Raw genomic sequence first — 6189 nt, 5'->3', positions numbered from 1 at the left:
CTCACAATACATTGCAAATTTTATGAAGTCACTTCACCTACTTTATCAGATATTTTGTTTGTTTGCATAACTACTCCTGTCATATATTTATAAATTACTTGTTCCTCTTGGGCATACTTTTTCTCCTTTAATCCTTCAGGAAATTCAGAAAGGGAAAGAACCAACAACATTAAAACTAGCCCATTTAATTCCAAAGAAAAGGACTAGCAAGAGATTCTGAGACATTAAAGGCAGACAAGGAAAGGAAAAAGTTTTTATTAATAGATGTGAATCTTCCTTAAAGGTAGGTGTCTCAATACAGTTTTCTTTTCATGCTTAAGCAACTACAGATTTTTCCTCAATTTAAGGGCCAGTAAATTAATGAATAGGTATGTTTTCCAGGTTTTTATAAAAACCTTCAAACATCATGACAACAAATAAATTAAATTGAAGAAAGCACAATAAAGTAGTATAAGGACAAGAGAAGGACTCTAAGGATTTTCTAACCTTTAATCAAGGCTGTAAGAAATCCCTTTTATTTGAGACATGTTCTCAGATATGCATCTTGATAGCAAAAAAAATCCTACCTAAGGGATTTTCTGCATACTCACCTCCCACTGAAATCTTTGCATGGTTAAACATTTCTTCTCAGGTATTAATCTCATATTCTGTCCCATCCATGCATATGTTGTATGGATTTACAATGAAGTCATGAGGGACTTCTGAAAACTCTGCAATAATCTGGTGTCAAATCCTTAAAGAAATTGTGTCCAGGATTTTTCTCAATCTCCAAGTAAAAAAAAACCCAAAAACTGTGGAAACAATCCCCAGTAGTATTTTTATCTTTTCTGAGAAAAATAAAATTTGCTGTTAGTACTTTACTTAATTGCTTTGGAAAAGTGTCTGAAGCAATATGTGACCAAAACACAGAACAGTGCAAAAAAATTATTCATCTACAAGACAAAAGGGAGGCTACATCCACTGAAAAAAACCCCAGCACATTCTGAAACCCAATGCCTTTGGCTCTCTCATGTTTGTTGGGAAAATCTAATAGTTAATTTGTTGGAGAGGTTGAAGCTGCAAACTTTAGGCAACATCTGAAAGGAATGAAGAGAGGAGCTATATGATTTTGGACATCGTCTTCATAAACAAGCTGCTTACCCACAGGCTACAGTCATTTTTCCTTTGGACTACTGAATATTTAATTACTGTATACGAAGTAGAATGGCTTGAATGGAAGGAATCTACCCAGCCTCAAAAATCTGTACCTGACAATGCTTAAATCAGTCCCATTGCCCCTGGCAGGAACAGAGGAGGAAAAAGCAAAGCCACAACAACCCTTGCACCAGTCTGAGTTTGAGAAGGAGTTTTCATAGACATTGAGCTCAGGGGCTAAATTTCTGCTGGGGACAGACAATCTATATTGACCTGAGGGAAATGTCTAACTCCAGACATTTAGGAGAAAGGCACACTTTATTGTATATGTTTGCTCTCACAGTTTTGTATCCTCTGGCATAAATGCTCATTACTCTGTGTGTTATTTTCTGTGATTTGCCTTCTTAAACATGAGGTTTTATTCCTGTACAGTGCAAAGAACATAAACCCTTAGGAAGAGCTGTGAATGTTGCCAGGTAACTGTGCACTGTAAACTTGGGCACTGAACTGTCAGTCTGCATTTTGAGATTAACTTCTCCTGAGCTGTGTCAAATTCCTCCATAAGGACACAGCATCCACCTGTGTTTTGACAGGTGGCAGTGACACTGACACCAAAATACCCAACAATGGGCAGAGCATACCAACAAAATTATACTTTTGTTTTTTCTTCTCCATCCAACTTGAGGTATCAAAATCAGTCTTTTCCAACCTCCTTCTTCATTCTTTGCTCTTCAGGTCAAACCCTACCCCTGTGTATATTTTTGGATCCCCACCTATTTCCCCATTCCCTTGGTGACAGCTGTATAGTCACATTACCTTCATTTGGAGTCAGTTGTGGCACCTAGGCAACCTGAGGGCATCAGTAAATTGGATCATTGCCTCAGATTGCACTCATTGTTATTTTGTTTATTTCTGGGGAGAAACCTTCATTTGAACACAGCTGTAGCTGCCTATAACAGCAGGAGAAATAAAATCTTACATTTTTAACCATATTTAACAGATAATACTCTGCATAAGTAACAGAAATGGTCCTGTTTCATAGGTAAAAATGAAAAAAAATTAATTTAGGTACTTTTGCAGTGTTGTTCTCTGCCCCAGCACCTTTTCAAGAATCTGACTTAAGTTGACAGAAGATACAAAGATTTAAAATAATGCCTGACACATCATCCATAATCCTTACTGTGGTGCCATCCTCTTGCCCTCTTTCAATTTAGTTCAATACAGTGGCAGGTAGCAAGGACATGTCAGGTGCCTTCACCTTAGATTTCTGGATTCTCTTAGACCACTGGTAATTTGCATTTAATTGGTACATTCCATAACTAGAAAGGTACTTCTGTGTGGACAGTACACACAGGCACAAAGAACCAAAAAAGGAACTATGTGGGAACTAAGATAAATGAAAGATGCTTCCCCTGGGTGAAGCAAGACAAAATAATATTGAATCATCTGCGCACAGATTTTACAAGGGAAATATTGAAGGCTCAAAATTCAGTTAACAGTACCTTAATTGGTATTTCTTTGGCTGTGATTATTTGGTTGATATTAGACCTAGATAACCAGTGCTTTCTAGAGAACAGCAACCATCTTTAAACATAATGCCGACATATAAGCACCGAACCTCTGCAAACTGGCATTATTTTCTTGGCAATGCACGCAATGACAACTTAGGAGAGAAACAGGAAAGCTTTCCGGAGAGTGATGAGAGGAACCCATTGCAGATCACCGCGGTTCCGTGCCGTGGGTGCAGCTGGCCAGGCTCAGGTGGCAGGGGAGCTGTGAGCCCCGGGAGCCCAGGCTGCAGCCGGGCTGTGACCCCACAGGGGACCCACGCCAGAGCAGCTCGCAGGAAACTGCAGCCTGTGGGAAGGGCTCACACTGGAGAGGCTTTGGGAGAATTCCCATGGGAGGGACTCCATCCTGGAGCAGAGGAAAAGTATGTGGAGAATGAAATGGCCCCCTGGGCTACTGAGAGAGGAGGTACAGAAGCTGGGAGTGAAGCTGAGCCTGTGAGGAACAGAGATGTGTTTATAGATTTGTTAGTATTTCTCATTATTCTACTCTGGTTTGATAACTAATAAATTAAACTGATTTCCCCAATTTAAATATTTTTTTTTCATGGCAGTAACTGGGGAGTGATTTCTCCCTGTCCTTATCTCAACAAAGAAACCTTCCATTAAATTTTCTGTCCTTGTCTTCAGGAGTGGGGCAGAAACTTCAGCTTCAGGATACCCAGCAGTCAGCCAAGGTCAGTTCAGCAAAAGAGAATAGAGAGAAAATCTGAGATTCTACAGGAATAGTTTCACAATAAACAAAAAAACAAACCAGCAAATAAACAAAATAAAATCACCATAGCAGTATGGATTGAGATATGTGAAATAAGAGAATCATTCAGCAATTGAGAAAATTCAGTTAAAATAAAAATGGAATATCTTTAGTGGCCTGTCTTTAAATCTTATCTTGAAAGCTCCTAGGCATTAGGAATAGTTGCACAAGATAGCATCTCAATAGTTCCACTACAGAGAAATGCCTCATGGGAAAAGAAAACAAAATGATAGCTTCACTTTTTTTTTTTTTTTTTTTTTAAACTTAATTTTTAGTGTATTGATCCAGATCAGGAACCTAGGATACTCAAAATTCTTTTCAACAGATTCAAATAACATTACCATTAAAACATGGTATTTTTGAGGCCTAAATCATGTATTGGAAAAGCTTGTTCAATAGAACAAAAAACCACCAACAAAACAACAAAATCCTCGAAAAAGCTAATGACTGGCATTTCAAATGCAAAGTGAAAGATTTACTGATATATATCAGCTTTTTCCCTTTTTTTTTTCTCATATTGCACTACTAATAATGTAGTTTTGTTTCAACTTGTGAATTAGCTGAGTCTCATTTTCAGATGGCACAAAATAAATCTCATGCTTTGCTTTCTAATAGGATTTTTTGTTTATGTGGGCTTTCCTTTCCTTTCCTTTCCTTTCCTTTTCCCTTCCCTTCTTCTAGTTCCATAACCTGTCACAGTTTGATACTTCACATCAGAAGTTGCTGCAGCCTTGGAGAAGCATATGTGCTGATTCACGTTCCAGCTCTGTTTTCTCCAGAAAAACACTCAAGATTACAGTTAAATTAGGTCAGTAGTTTGATTGAAAATGCAGAAGAAATTATTCAAAACACCTTTCTTATTTATGGTATAGAAATTAGGAAAAAATAAAGATCAGGGTTCAGAATAACTTTTATAGAAGGTTTTGTGTTCAAGTAGAGATATTTTTTCTTTCTCCACTGGTGAATTAAAGCAAACAAATGAACAAACAAACAAACAAACTGAAACAACAAAACAAAACCACCAAAAAACTAGCAAAACCCAAACCAACCAACCAATCCAAAAAAAGAAAATTGGACATTTTTTTTTCTAGAATGCATAGTAAAACTATCCCAAAATACTTCTTTTAGAGTATTTATGCTTTAAGATATACTCCAAAATATGTGAAACTCATGATAAGATCATGAGAATTAACAACTTTTTGTCCTGGTTTGCAGGAAATGTGCAGGAAGAGCTGGGGCACACAGTGACTCATCTACATGAGTTAATTAAACATTGCCTGTGGTGCTCTATTATCTCACTCTCATGCTGTTAAAAGGGTCTCTGGCACGATTTTACTCTGGGCCACCAAGGGCTTTCCTAGTCAGTGCCTGAGCAAGTCTGCATGATTGCTCCTAATAGACAATTTGGATCAGACACCTCTTTTGGATGCCAGAAGAGTTTTAATTCTATTGATGCACAAGCTGGCCCCAGGGCCAAAGAATGGGCCAGTCACCATTTCCTTTGCTACTTTCAAGGTGACCAAAGTGAGGAAGCCTTGTGAAAATACATTTGGAAAATGTGTAGGGAAAAGCGGTAGGGTCACTGGGAGAATTCCCTCCACGTAAAGAATAAACAAAAAGCTAAGAAATACAATAAATGAGATACACATTTGTAAAGCAAACTTAGAAGTCTATGGTCAGATAATATCAACAACACCAAAAGTCAAGCTGATTTAGAACTTGCAAATTAACTTTTACCATAAAAATTGTCATATAAATAATCAAGATCAAAAAAGCTGTCCAATCTCTATCCTGACTCCTACTATGTGGTAAGGACTAAGCACAAATTAAAGGTAGTGTTGGCATGTACCCAAATGTAAATTAAAGTTTTGTCTTTTTTTTGATATGATTGATGAAAAAGGTGAGTCAACTATCTCCCAAAATAATGGGAGACACAGTAGGCAAGCCGAATTACTAAATCTAAGACTAGTAAAACTCAATTTGGAGATATTTCAATTTGGAGATATCCATTCCAGAGGACTAAAAATATTACACATTTAATCTAAGTCAAATACCAGGAATTGTTAATACATTTATAAGGCTGATAACTGTACCTCTTGGCTAAACAATTGGAGCTTTTTCCATTTAATATATGGAAAAAGTGTAATAGCTGAGCTTATCTGACTTAAACAGTAGGCAGGGCTTTGGATTATTTAAAAAAAATACTGAAAGGTACAGAAGCAAATAAAAATGATGATGAGTAGTGTGGGTCTATCTGTGCATTGTGCAATAGCATCCAGGTAAGGTCTTTTAGAAAATGAAAATAAAATATAACTAATTGTAGAGAACCAGAACTAAGCATGTTTTTTCTCAAATTCTGATTGTTATGACAGGAAAAACATGATTGGAGCAGAGTGTCCTGTGGTGGTGAGGCAGTGCTGGTCTCAGCTGACTTCCTGCTTCGCCTTGAGTCTCATGCTCAGCTCCTGCCACCCCTAAAACAACCTCCTGCAAAAGAGCTGGCTGAGCACACATGAACCAAATGCATGGAAAGGCTGATTTTCATAAGAGGTGTGCACCTGGTGAACTAAATAAGGGAGTGGATTGGGTCCTCTCCTCTCCTCTCCTCTCCTCTCCTCTCCTCTCCTCTCTCCTCTTTCTTTGTCCTGCAGCTCCAGCTCTGAAACATCCACTTGGCAGGACCAGCGTGGGATCTAAAGGCTGCTGACATTCTTTGTCTTCTGAGGAAAACAC

The 6189-nt window shown here is 37.9% G+C and overlaps 1 long non-coding RNA gene across 1 annotated transcript; it reads left to right on the top strand.

Annotated features, from left to right (window-relative positions):
• Window positions 1-4157: 4157 nt before the first annotated feature.
• LOC121333559 lies at window positions 4158-6189 on the top strand. The gene is made up of 3 exons (XR_005952309.1): window positions 4158-4264; window positions 5829-6006; window positions 6108-6189. It is a non-coding gene; the product is annotated as an uncharacterized LOC121333559 (long non-coding RNA).

The sequence above is a fragment of the Onychostruthus taczanowskii genome, unplaced genomic scaffold (assembly GCF_017590055.1).
Source record: "Onychostruthus taczanowskii isolate IOZ18803 unplaced genomic scaffold, ASM1759005v1 scaffold17, whole genome shotgun sequence".
In the NCBI taxonomy this organism is placed as follows: Eukaryota; Metazoa; Chordata; class Aves; order Passeriformes; family Passeridae; genus Onychostruthus; species Onychostruthus taczanowskii.
This window is presented reverse-complemented; position numbering and strand designations above follow the sequence as displayed.